Consider the following 11,640-nt stretch of genomic DNA (forward strand, 5'->3'; position numbering starts at 1 on the left):
GGCATGTGCCTGTAATCCCAGCTACTCAGGAGTCTGAAGCAGAAGAATCGCTTGAAGCTGGGAAGTGGAAGTTGCAGAGAGTTGAGATCGCACCACTGCACTCCACCTGGGTGACAGAGCGAGACTCTGTCTCAAAAAAAAAAATCAGTATAATGTTTTCAAGGTTAATCATGTTGGAGCATGTATCAGTACTTCTGTCCTTTTTATGGCTGACTAATATTCCATTGTGTGGTTATACAACATATCGATAATCCATTCATGGATAACTTTTTGAAAATTTAATTGGGTTTTACTTCCAATATTTTCCTTTTTGCCTTATCTTCTTTCAAACTGGTATCAGGATTTTTGGTTCATTTCCTCAGAGGTGTCATTTTTGGCAAGACAGAAAATAGAAGTAGCCTTCAAGATTTCTGGTCTTTGTTTCTAAGAATCCACTAAATAGAGTAGGGTCTGAAAAACAGGGTTTGTCCCTGGACTAGAGGAGAGAGTTGAAAGGCATCTCTTTGTTCCTGGGAAAAGCCCCAGGAAGATAATGTGCTCCAGGAGTGGCATATGGGGGGTTTCCTGGGGATTGGAGACATGGGTATGGGGGTTTCCAACCTCCCCAAAGGTTCCAGCTCCCCACACCTGGCACAGAAGCCTCGTCGAACTGCCAGACCAAAAAGGACCATGTGTCTTGCTGGTGACTGTGTGGGCAGATGACAGAAGAATGAAGTGTTCCAATGCTTTGCACTGTGTAAGACCCTGGAAAGTTGGTACTTCTTGAGGCAGAGCCACAAGAATGATTGAGGTCAAATTTCCTACTAGTCTTGTTGGATGGGAAAATCAGAATGGAAATTAAACTGACTTATAGAAAATAATGAGATATATTCATTCTTGTACACCTGACTTTAAGGCCTGAGATAATACTATGTGAGTTCATTGAAATCAAGAATACGGTATGAATTTCATACAAACAAAAGGTGATTCAAAGTGACAGAACATCCTGCTTAGAAGAATGTTTTCTATGCTGCCTTTTGCCTTTAATTTGTGAGTTTTCTTCATGACCTCTTTCCTATTAGGCAAGATAGCTTTATTATGCAACATGACATCTTTTATCATGCTTCGCAAAACAACTTGTACCAAAGTTTAAATTTTGGTGAAACATAATGCTCCTAATTTTATACTTTAGGCTGAGCTGATGGACAAATCATTTTACAGACAAAGAAAAAGAAATACATTTGGTAAAACATTGAAGACAAATTAAAAAAAAGCAAATCGGGGTCCCCCGTTATTTATACCCAAGAATCTTGAATGTTTGGGAGTGCCAGTGCATTCTATCAGTCTCAGTGAAGGGCATGAGTACACACTACAGTAATCAGAATCTTAGTCTTAGGGGAATTAGGAAAAGCAACTCTTCTTGCATTTATTTTCAGTAGTGTTGTAAGAACAAACTAGTTCTTCCTGCGTAGCCACACATGCTTCTGTTTGAGAAAATGCATACCCACCTGGAAGAGCAAAGTACAGGGAAATATGTTAGGAGCACTAACACCCAGTGAACATTCTGGTGACAGAGATGGAGACTCCAGCTGGACTGAATATGTTGGATACATCAGCTAGGAAAGCAACTTGGGCAGGGAAAATGGCAGATATGATGAGCGTGTGGTAATGGAGTGGTCTGCAAACCCAGCCATATTAGAACTACTTAGGGATACAATTAAATATATCCATTTCTGGGTCCACAGTTGCTTTGTGGGGAGCTGGATGTCAGTGTGTGCTTTTAAAAGCTCTCCCAAGGATCCTAAGGTACGTGATGTCCTACATAGAAAACTGCTATCCTACAGATGTAGCCTGGCCAGGGCTATGTCAGTCTTGCTGTTTTGACCATCTTGGGTGCTTGCTGAGACTGTGAGGGGGCAACTGCTCCTGTCTGTGTGGCCGAGCAGTGGCCCCATAGGCCCCTGGCTTCCTTTCCTCATTAGCATTGGAGAGGAGCAGCTCTGGAGATGTCTTGAAACTAACACTTGTAATTGGAACCCAGAAAAGTAATTTACAAAGCTGAAAATTTGCTGGGGGATGACACACAATATTAAATTTGGTAAAGAATCCATCATGCTGGAAACATTCCTGTCTTAAAACCTGAATGATTTAAATAGGTTTTCAAAGTGGTTTATGCACGGTTAAATAAATAATAAGACATTCCCAGAGGCATCAATTCATTGATAAGCACAGTGCCCTCTGGAGGAGCAATCTTATAATCATTTCTGAAAGTAGTTCAGGCACTCAGTGTAACTCACTACAGAGAGCTAGCAAGTGTTCCTGTCCTCAACTCTTGATCTTGATAAGTTGAACAATAGAGTGGCCACCCTTTAATAATACATTCTCATTAAAACACAACACATCAAGCTAGACAAACACTATTTCCACCCACATGTATCTAAGGTTTATAGCTTGGCTCATTAATGACAATGGATTTACTAGTAAGCAGTTAATGCTCTTTGAAAGAAGAAAAATAAATTATACGTGGAACTTGTATCCACATGTTATCTACCAAATTATTAATTAAATGAAATGCTTTTGTGTGGAAGGAAGGCTGAGTGGTCCTCAACCTTCTCTGTATATTAGAATCCCCTGAGGATTTAGAAAAACTCGGAGTAACCTGCCCAAGCAACTCCTCACCTCTGAGTGAGCACCAGGAATTCACCTGGTGATGGCCGGGCCCCAGCTCGAGTTTCTGAGTTAGTGAGTTGGAGGGTGGCCCAACAACGGGCATTTCTAACAACTTCCCAGGTGATGCATCTGTCAGAGCTGTTCGAACCAGAGTGACTCAATCTTGAATAGGGGCTGGGAAAATAGGGCTGAGACCTACTGGGCTGCATTCCCAGAAGGTTAGGCATTCTAAGTGACGGGATGAGATAGAAGGTTGGCACAGGACACAGGTCATAAAGACCTTGCTGACAAAACAGGTTGCAGTAAAGAAGCCGCTAAAACCCACCAAAACCAAGATGTCAACGAAAGTGGTCTCTGGTTGTTCTCACTGCTCATTATACGCTAATCATAATGCACTAGCATGCTACAAGACACTCCCATCAGCACCAGGACAGTTTATAGATGCCATGGCAACGTCAGGAAGTCGCCCTATGTGATCTAAAAGGGGAGGAACCCTCAGTTCCAGGAATTGCCCACCCCTTTCCAAGAAAACTCATGAATAATCCACCCCTTGTTTAGCATATAAACAAGAAATAACTATAAGTATCCTTAGTTGAGTAGCCCAAGCTGCTGCTCTGCCTATGGAGTAGTCATTCTTTATTCCTTACTTGCTTTCACTTTATGAATTCGCCTCTAATTCCTTCTTGCACGAGAGCCAAGAACCCTCTCTTGGGGCCTGGATTGGGCCCCTTTCAGGTAACACATTTGCTGCTGCCTAGGACCGTGCATGGAGAGCCACTGTTTTAGGTCACGGTCATCACAGTCTCTGGATGGACGCTGGTATGAGTATTTCCCAACCCTTTGGGATTTCCTCCCTTCCCTCTTCCTTCTCTTTCTCCTTCCTTCCCACTTCAGGAACATTTCACTTAGAATCTCAAGGTGGAAATTTAGAGTTTTATAAAAGCACTCAGGTGTTTCTTGGAATAGCCATGGATGAATGACCAATGGTTCGGAGGCAGCACGAAGGAGGAGGAGGGAATGCCCTTGCGGAGAGGGGATTTCCTGGGGGAGAGGGGATGGCACACTTCCTGGGTGTGGTGGGAAACCCATGAGGAAGGTGCCCTGAGCTCCCCGTGTAAGGAGGGGCCCACGCTAAGTCAGCTATGCAAACAATCACAGTGGGAAAAGGCCTCTCCCTATATTTAATTTAATTTAGCTAATTAATTAATTACTTTTTTTTTTTAAGACAGAGTCTTGCTCTGTTGCCCAGGCTGGAGTGCAGTGGTGCAGTCTGGGCTCACTGCAACCTCCGCCTCCCAGGTTCAAGAGATTCTTCTGCCTGAGCCTCCCGAGTAGCTGGGATTACAGGCGCCTGCCATCACACCCAGCTAATTTTTGTATTTTTAGTAGAGACAGGGTTTCACCATGTTGGTCAGGCTGGTCTCGAACTCCTGACCTAAAGTGATCCACCCACGTCGGCCTCTCAAAGTGGTGGGACTACAGGCATGAGCCACTCGCCAGGCCCCCTTCTATTTTATTTTTAATGTTCTAATCATAAAAACATTTAGGACTATAAAAATGAGCAGATAAAAAATATTCCCACTCCCTCTTAATGGAAGATGTGTTCACATTTTTAAAAGTCTCTTCCCCAAAGGAAGAAACCAAAGTTCTCTCTTTGCCAGGCCCATTGCCCTGCTTTTCATTCTTGACCTAATACCTGCAGGGAGCAGGACGGTCGGATTTGGCCTGGAGGGAATGTTTCTCCTCCTTGCGCACCAAGACGCATGCGCACAGCGGGCTTTCCGGAGCTCATAGTTTCCACTGCATCACCCCATCCAAGGCTCTAGGCGATGTTTTGGAATTTGTCAACTTTTATACATTAGTGAAATATGACGATTTCTTTCTCATTCTAAGTAAATATTTGCTTTTGAACCTAATTTTTCATTTGTAGTTTTGTATTATTTTCCTAAAGAGGGTCCCCCAACTGTATAAAGTTTTGGCCTCACAAAACCTGGTTCTGACGTTTATTCAGAGGCAATATATATCATTTGGAAAACTGAGCTGTTTTTCCTTTTCACAGTCTCCCAGGGAAGAAGAGTGAGAGCTGAAGTTAAGTGGGAGAACAGAAATCCAGGCCACCAGCCTCCATGGCACCTGATGAGGATGCAGACCTGCTCCCAGCTCTGCCTACTGAACCTTTAACTGCCTTTTGCATCCAAACAGGAAGCTCAGCGGAAGCCTCCAGCTCTTTGCATTCCCCACTTTCATTCATCTTTCAGGAAGTCCTAACAGACACAGAGTCCTGATGGGGGCCCGGAGGGAGCCCTCCATGGACCCAACAACTGTGAACTTTTCCCTGGCTGGCTTCCTAACGAATCTGCTTCCTCAATACTCAGCCACAGCCAAGAATATGAGAAAGAACCGGCATCTTGAAATTAACAGAGAATTTTCCCCTTTTGTTTCTTATCTGAATTGCTTAGGGTGCTTTACAAATTAAAGTCAATATCGTGGTATACAACAGAAACACATAAAGGATCTAAAAAGCTACAAACTGGCTGAGGGTCTTCCTCTCCAGAAATGAGGAAGAATGTGAGGAGAAAAAACACCTTAGAACTTTGATTCAATAAAATGTCTAACCATTCAATAGTATTTCCTATTATAATATTAAAAAATAGTAAGTCATGAAAATAATTTCTTCCTACAAAATGAATAACTTTAAAAAAGTAATTGAAATATTTTTTTTATTTCTCATATCCATTCAATGCTATTCTGAGGTCATTCACACTCTCCATATTACATTGGTTTTAGGATGTTATGATTCTTGCAGAAAGCACTTATTCCTCTATTTGAATCCAGATACATAAGGCCTTTTACACTTCACACTGCCTATAATGATGCCAACAGCAAGAAATCCCAAAAGAGTAGAGACACTGGAGCTTAGAGGTGATAACTAACTTATCTAATGCCCCGTAGCTGGTTAATCGGCAGAACTGGGATGCCCATCTATCTGATTTCCATGTCTCTGCTCTGGAACTGAACAATATAACACTTTGGAGTGAGGCAGAGTGAAGTTCCAGTCTGGGCTCCACCAGTTAGTAACTATATAATCGAAGGCAAGTGACTTAACCTTGCTAGGCCACCATTTCTTTCTCTGTAAATGGGGATCCATTCAGTTATTCTTTCATTCAACAAGTATCTATTCACTATCTCCACATGGTGTCTCTAAAGATTTAGTGCAATAAAGGAGCTCAAATGCTTAACAGAGAACCAAGCTCACAGTATGTCCTCAATAAGTATCAATTCCATTTTGCCCATATTTATAGTTTATGTTGGAGAGATGGAAGAAGGAATGGGTATCTGTTCATACGTATAATTAAGCATGGAGTGTTAACTAATAAATTAGTTCACTCATCCAACAAACTTTTTGTTGAGTGCATACTATATACTGGGCATTCTTCTATATGCTTGAAATAAATCAATGAAGAAAACAAAAAATGCTATCACGGAGCTTACAGTCTAGCAATGAAGACAGATAATAAGCAAGGGCATAATAAAAAGCTAATCATGTAGTAGCCAAGAGCATAATAAAGAGCTACAAAGGAAAGAAAACATAAACTGGAGATAGAGGGTGGGAGTTATGTAGAGCAGCGAGGGTGGGCTACACTGAAAAGGTGATATTTGGGCAAAGACATCAAGGAAGTGAAGAGGTGAGCCAAAACAGATATGAGAGATTAGCAATCTAGGCAGAGGGTAGATCCAGTGCGAAGGCTCTAGCATTCCTGGTACATTACGAGAAAAGCAGAGGCTGGAATGGAATGAGGGAAGAACAAGAAGAGTGGGAAATCACACCAGGGAGGTGATGGAGCCCAGATCAAGCAAGTCCTTGCTGGTCATTGTAAGGACTTTGACTTTACTTTGAGTGTGATGGATAGCCACTGGATAGCAGAGTTTTGAGCCAAAAACTGATCTGCTTGCTCTGATATATTATAAATGGATTACTTTGGCTGCTGCATGGAGCTGGGGTGGAAGCAAGGAGACTTGTTAGGAGGCTGTTGTGGTAGTGCAGACAGAGATGATGGTGGTTCAGACCACAGTGAAGTGAGCAAGAAGCAGTCGGGGTCTGAATACAATGTAATGGCAGAGCCAATGCAGTGGCCTAATGTGTGACTCAAGGATTTTGGCCTGAGCCAAACTGAACTGGAAATATGGAGTTGTCATCAACTGAGAGGGCCAAGGCTGTGGATGGTGCAGGCTTGGTGGAAAGGAAAACCTAGAGTTTGGTTTTGGATATGTGAAGCCTAAAATATCTAGTAGACAACCAAATGGGGATGCTAAATGGGTAGTTAGATGTTTGAATTTGGGATTTGAGAGGGAGGTGTGGGTGGGCTGCACATATAAATTTGGGGATTATCAACATAGGGTTGATATTTAAAACCATGAGACTAGATGAGATTATCAGTGGAGTGAGTATAGACAGAGAAAAGAAAAAAAATTCGAATGGATCTGTGGGACATTCAAATATTAAGAGATTGGAGAGAAAAGGAGGAAGTCAGTCAAAATTTTAGAAGAGTGACCTGTGAGATAGGAGGAAACTCAGAATGTGGTACCCTGGAAACCAGGTAAAGAAATGTCCCAAGGGGGAGGAAGCCACCTACAATGCCACCTGCTGCTGGTACATCAACTGGGATGAGGAGCAAGAAGGGACCAGTAGCTTTTAGCAACATGAAGGTCATGGGTGACCGACATCAATTGAATGGTGAGAGTGAAAGCCTGAATGTAGTGGATTTAAGAGAGGATGGGAGAAGAGGAACTGGAGGCAGTGGGCACAGATGCTTTTATCAAGAACTCCTACTGCAAGGGAGTGTAATGACATGAAGTGAAATCTAATGGATAACATGTGGTCAAGAGAAAGTTCCACTTTTTAGGACATCCTGTTGTGTGTGCTGGTGTGAATGATCCTGCAGAGAGTGGAAAATGGATGATGTAGGGAATAGGAGAGAATTGCTGGAGTGGTGTTCTTCAGTAAGCAAGAGTGGATGGATTCGATGGTGCAAATCAGATGGGCTTTAGACAGGTGTGAACAGCAAAGCTGTGGGAAGGCAGAACATGTGGGTGGGTATTGCTGGAAGGAGAGGTGTGGTGAGAGCACAGGGGAGGTCATTTCTTGTTCCACTTTCTCAGGGAAGTAGAAATCAAGGTCACAGTTGGGAATGAGGATGGGAGAGATGTAACCTAAATCCCTAAGATACGTGCTCTGCCTGATGTGTTCCTGTCCTGGTTCATTTTTCACCTTTTGTTACCGTGCAGCTGTTTCTTCCTAAATGTCTCTAGGGAGTTGGGAAAAGTGAAGTACTGGGCGTAGGGTAGGCTGCAAGAGCAGTGTGTGTATGTGTTTCCGCTTGTGTGCAACAGAGACATAGTGATCCATCCAAAGAGGCCTAAATCTCAGTAATACAAAAGAAAAATCAACAATAAGATAACTTAGAATTTTAAAATTCTACAGCTTTCAATGAACACCTTGGTCACAAAAAAGAGGAGGAGCAAGGAGTTCTCATTTCCAACAAATACCAGGTGTTCCTTTATTGTTACTACCTTTTTGTTTGACTTTTCTCTTTCCCAGTACAGTATTCAGCATTCATATTACCTAACTCAGCTCACATAGGGCCTCTGTGCCTTCCATTGAGGCACTTTTTAGATGCTTATTAAAGGTGGGGGAATGGGGAAAATGAAATAACCTTAAAAAGTTTTCATGCCTAACTGGGCTATATTAACTCTATACCAAAAAAGTATATGCAAATTTTTTTTGGTAAAAATTATTTGGAGTCAAACACCACTTTTACCTTTAAAATGGCATATTGGGAATCTGTTAAAGAATCTTGAAAACATCAGGATTTTACATTTAAAAGTTTTATGATTTAGGGATGAGAGACCAGGAATGACCTTCTTCCAAATTGCACTTACTTTAGGACAAGTACACAAATTTCTCAAATCTAATTGAGCTCTCCTTCTCTATGAGAACTACCTTACTTAAATAAAAAAGATAATAATTCAGGTAGTTTTCATTTATTTTTTATATTTGTGTAAAATACACATAACAACATTTTCCATCTTAACTATTTTTAAGTGTACAGTTCACTGGCATTAACTACATTCACATTGTGTGAAACCATCCCCACCATCCATGTCTGGAGTGCTTTTCATCTTTTCATCTTGCAGACCAATCTCTTCATTCCTCTCTCCTCCCAATCCCTGGCAACCGCCCATCTACTTTCTGTCTCTGTGAATTTGACTACCATAGCTTTCTCCCATACATGGAATCATGCATATTTGTCCTTTTGTGTCTTGCTTATTTCACGTAGTGTGATATTCTCCAGTAGAATGACCTTTTAATTACTGATTCTTCTCACAAGTAGATGGGGTTTCAATGTCATAGGCCACTTTACAGTGCATTACTTACGTGGGACATTTAGACCAAGAGAGCTGTTCATGAGGACATTGTTGGAGGGTGACTTAGGTGATTGGGGAGTTATTCTCTTCACCCTGGGAATAAATCAATCAGCCTGGATTTAGTTCTTTGGAACAGATCTCAAAAGAGTTTATTGGAAAAAATCAAGTTGCAAAGTGAAAGTAAAAAACTGTACTCACATTTTGGAAAATGTTCATGTACTTAAGATAGGCTGGGTGTGGTGGCTCATGCCTGTAATCCCAATACTTTGGGAGTCTGAGGCAGGTGGATCACTTGAGGTCAAGAGTTTGAGACCAAACTGGCCAACATGATGAAACCCTGTCTCTACTAAAAATACAAAAATTAGCTGGGCGTGGTGGCACAAGCCTATAATCCCAGCTACTAAGGAGGCTGAGACATGAGAATCGCTTGAATCTAGGGGGCAGAGGTTGCAATGAGCCCAGATTGCACCACTGCACTCCAGCATGGGTGACAGAACAAGACTCCATCTCAAAACAAAACAAAAATATTCCCGGGGAAGATGGTCAAACAGGAGCAACTCTGGTCTGCAGCTCCCAGGGAGACCAATGCAGAAGGTGGCTGATTTCTGCATTTCCAACTGAGATACCTGGCTCATCTCACTGGGACTGGAAAGAGAGTGGGTGCAGTCCATGGAGGGCAAGCAGAAGCAGGATGGGGCATTGTCTCACCCAGGAAGTGCAAGGGGTCGGGGAACTCGCTCCCCTAGCCAAGGGAAGCCTTGAAGGACCATGCCATGAGAAACCGTGCATTCCAGCCCAGATACTATGCTTTTCCCATGGTCTTCACAACCCACAGACCAAGAGATTCCCTTGGGTGCCTATGCCACCAGGGCCCTGGGTTTCAAGCACAAAACTGAGCAGCTGTTTGGGTAGACACCGAGCTAGCTGCAGGAGTTTTTTGTTGTTTTTTTTTCATACCCCAGTGGCACCTGGAACGCCAGTGAGACAGAACCATTCACTCTCCTGGAAAGGGGGCTGAAGCCAGGGAGCCAAGTGGTCTAGCTCAGCAGATCCCACCCCCACGGAGCCCAGCAAGCTAAGATCCACTGGCTTGAAATTCTCACTGCCAGCACAGCAGTCTGAAATCGATCTGGAATGTTTGGTTGGGGGAGGGGCATCCACCATTACTGAGGCTTGAGTAGGCAGTGTAATCAGTGTACACGAAGCCCTCGGGAAGTTCAAACTGGGTGGAGCCCGCTTCAGTGCCACAAAGCCACAGTAGCCAGATTGCCTCTCTAGATTCCTCCTCTTTGGGCAGGGCATCTCTGAAAGAAAGGCAGTAGCCCCAGTCAGGGGCTTATAGGTAAACTCCCATCTTCCTGGGACAGAGCACCTGGGGAAGGGGCGGCTATGGGCACAGCTTCAGCAGACTTAAAAAATTCCTGCCTGCTGGCTCTGAAGAGAGCAGTGGATCTCCCAGCACAGTGTTCAAGCTCTGCTAAGGGACAGACTGCCTCCTTAAGTGGGTCCCTGACCCCCGAGCCTCCTGACAGAGAGACACCTCCCAGCAGGAATTGACAGGAATCATACAGGAGAGCTCCAGATGGCATCTGGCAGGTATTCCTCTGGGACAAAGCTTCCAGAGGAAGGAAGAGGCAGCAATCCTTGCTGTTCTGCTGGAGACACCCAGGCAAACAGGGTCTGGAGTGGACCCCCAGCAAACTCCAACAGGCCTGCAGAAGAGGGGCCTGACTGTTAGAAGGAAAACTAACACACTGAAAGCAATAGTATCAATATCAAAAAAAAGGATGACCAAACAAAAACTCCATCTGAAGGTCACCAACAGAAGACCAAAGGTAGATAAATCCACGAAGATAAGGAAAAACCAGTGAAAAAAGGCTGAAAATGCCAAAAACCAGAATGCCTCTTCTCCTCCAAAGGATCACAATTCCTCGCCAGCAAGAGAACAAAACTGGATGGAGAATGAGTTTGACAAATTGACGGAAGTAGGCTTCAGAAGGTGGGTAATAAGAAACTCCTCTGAGCTAAAGGAGCATGTTCTAACCCAAGGCAAGGAAGCTAAGAACCTTGATAAAAGGTTAGAGGAATTGATAACTAGAATAACCAATTTACAAAAGAACATAAATGACCTGATGGAGCTGAAAAACACAGCACGAGAACTTCGTGAAGCATACACAAGTATCCGTAGCCGAATCAATCAAGCAGAAGAAAGGATATCAGAGACTAAAGATCAACTTAATGAAATAAAGCATGAAGACAAGATTAGAGAAAAAAGAGTGAAAAGGAAGGAACAATGCCTCCAAGAAATATGGGACTATGTGAAAAGACCAAACCGATGTTTGATTGTTGTACCTGATGAGTGACGGGGAAAATGGAAACAAGTTGGAAAACATTCTTCAGGATATTATCCAGGAGAACTTCCCCAACCTAGCAAGACAGGACAACATTCAAATTCAGGAAATACAGAGAACACCACAAAGATACTCCTCGAGAAGAGCAACCCCAAGACACATAATCATCAGATTCACCAAGGTTGAAATGAAGGAAAAAATGTTAAGGGCAGCC

The sequence above is a fragment of the Pan paniscus genome, chromosome 14 (assembly GCF_029289425.2).
Source record: "Pan paniscus chromosome 14, NHGRI_mPanPan1-v2.0_pri, whole genome shotgun sequence".
NCBI classification, from domain to species: Eukaryota; Metazoa; Chordata; class Mammalia; order Primates; family Hominidae; genus Pan; species Pan paniscus.